The sequence below is a fragment of the Myotis davidii genome, unplaced genomic scaffold (assembly GCF_000327345.1).
Source record: "Myotis davidii unplaced genomic scaffold, ASM32734v1 scaffold243, whole genome shotgun sequence".
NCBI lineage: Eukaryota > Metazoa > Chordata > Mammalia > Chiroptera > Vespertilionidae > Myotis > Myotis davidii.
In genome coordinates this window covers 1,520,670-1,523,347 of record NW_006295183.1, presented here as the reverse complement: position 1 = coordinate 1,523,347, position 2,678 = coordinate 1,520,670, and positions in this window count along the sequence as shown.

Sequence of the window (2,678 nt, the reverse complement as noted above, 5' to 3'; positions counted from 1 at the left end):
TGGGAGCACATCCCTGGTAGGAGGTGTGCAGGAGGCAGCTGATCGATGTTTCTCTCTCATTGATGTTTCCAACTCTCTATCCCTCTCCCTTCCTCTCTGTGAAAAATCAATAAAATATATATATATTTTTAAAAAACCAAAAAACTAGACACTTGGTCTTTCAGCTTCCTGTCCATTACTCCAAGCCAGATAACTTACAGAACGCAAAGTCTTTAAAAATACACATTGCCCTGACCGGTCTGGCTCAGTGGATGGAGCGTCAGCCTGCAGACTGAAAGGTCCCAGGTTCGATTCCGGCCAAGGGCACGTGCCTTGGTTGCGGGCACGTCCCCAGTGGGGAGTGGGCAGGAGTCAGCTGATCGATGTTTCTCTCTCATCGATGTTTCTAACTCTCTATCCCTCTCCCTTCCTCTCTGTAAAAATGCAATAAAATATATTTTAAAAAAATACACATTAACATTAAAGAAGTACCTTAGGCCCTAACTGGTTTGGCTCAGTGGATAGAGTGTCGGCCTGCAGACTGAAGGGTCCCTGGTTCGATTCTAGTCAAAGCATGTACCTTGCTTGCGGGCACATCCCCAGTGGGAGGCAGCATTCTCTCTCAATGATGTTTCTAACTCTCTATCCCTCTCACTTCCTCTCTGTAAAAAATAAATAAAAATATATTTAAAAAAAAAGAAGTGCCTTAGACTTAAAATTGATTCTGTTCTCTATTTCATTTCTCCTTAAGTTACATAGTTCCGGTATAATTAAGATCTTGACACTTGATATAAGACTTGTGACATCTGAGAAAAGCTCTATCAAGAAAACTGAATTATTATCATCTGAAAAGCCTCACACTGACTTCTGTAGTACTTTAAAATACAATACCCAATGAACATTCTAATAGCATGATTAATAAATTAACAAATTAAGGATTAACAAAAATGTGCTAAAGATTAGAAATATATGTTAAAATATGATTCACACAGGCATACCCTTAAGAGGACAAGGTACAGGATCACACATGTATCATGGCATCTGAGCCAACTTGATTTTCACCCAGAAAACTCATTAGTTTATCTTTTCTTGTCACTCTAAGAAGTATAAGGAGAGCCCAAACCATTAGAAAAATTCCATAGCCTGGAGGACGGATAGACTTTAATGTGCCTTCTTTGTCATTTGATCTAAAGCAGATTATCTTATCCTGTAGCCAGTATGTCCTGCAGCATACGTCACAACTACAACTGCCTTATTTGGTTTTTAATTTGCTGACTATCCATCGTTCCATTCCACTCTAAGCTCCATAAGGGCCCAGATCACTCCCTGAATCTATCTATCACTGTAGTCCCAATGCCTGGCACAATGTCCTGTCCAGGCTAAGTGATCACTGGACAGTTATCAAGTGAATAGAGGAAAAACCTGGGAGAACCAGAAGGACTAGAAACATCAGGTTTTCCTATGAAAGTAGGGCACACAGAAGACACCTGACATACTTGGTTGATGGATGCTGGGGTAGTTGGAGAGTGAGCCTAAGAGATCACTGGTGCATCTCTAGAGAACATGTTTCAAGAAAGGGCCCAAACAAGAAATCCATCCTCTCTACTCTGGTTGGCCTAAGAAAAGCAGGGCTTTGTTGACTGCTGGCTGGCTGTACATCTTTGTTCTAACTGCTCCCCTCCGACATTTCAACATAATAACTCGTTCTTATTATGAAAGGTAAAGTTTGATCCTTCCATGGACTGAACTCAGCAAAAACTTTTGTTCCAGTTACTTAGTAACCAAAAAACATCATCTCAGCTCTGTCAGGGATGGCTATATCTGCATTCAAAACACAAGCAACTCCAAGAATTTGCAAGAGAGCAGGAGTTGGTTACAAGGGATCTGCCACCTTGCTTCTTTCCCCCAGAGGGATGTGACTGAGTACCAGCTTTGAAAAGGCGAGAAGGGCCTGAGTTTACACCCTGGCTCAAACACAGAGCTAGTCATCCAACTTCTCCAAGACTCAGTTTCCCCATCAATAAAGCAGAGAGTCGTCTGCCGTCAAGGCTGCTCTCAGAATTAACTGAGTGCCTAAAGCCCCGAAGACAGCACTCAGTTGTAGGTGCAAATGACCTTAGGGACCTCCTGTAACTTCTGGCTTGCAGGCTCCAGAAAGAAGGGGAGCCAAGCGTTTGGTCCTTTCATTGCCTGAACACACCGAAGATGCTCAATAAATAAGGAAGGGGGAGGGTAAAGAGAAAAAGCAAAGGAGGGGAAATAACCAAGGGCCTGCCTTTTGGCCCAGATCTGCAGCGTCCATGAAGGTGGCCATTAGCCACATGTGGCTACTGAGCACTAGGCATGAGGCCTGTCGGAATGGAGATGTGCTATGTAGTGTAAGACGCCGGATTTCGAGGACAATATATATAAAAAATGAAAATACTGGTTACCTATTGAAATGATAATATTTTGACTATATTGGGTTAAAGTGTATTATTAAAGTTGATTTTACCTGTTTCTTTTTCACGTGGCTACCAGAAAATGCATAATGACACACCCCGCTCACAGGAGACTAGGATTGTATTTCTATTGGACAGCGCTGGCTTAGAACAATACCTAACCCTCGGGACGGCGTCGGCGCGGGGATGGGGAGTCGCGATCCCCCACCCCCCGATTCTGCAAAACTCGGAGCCTGAGCGCAACGAGGCGGGGCCGAC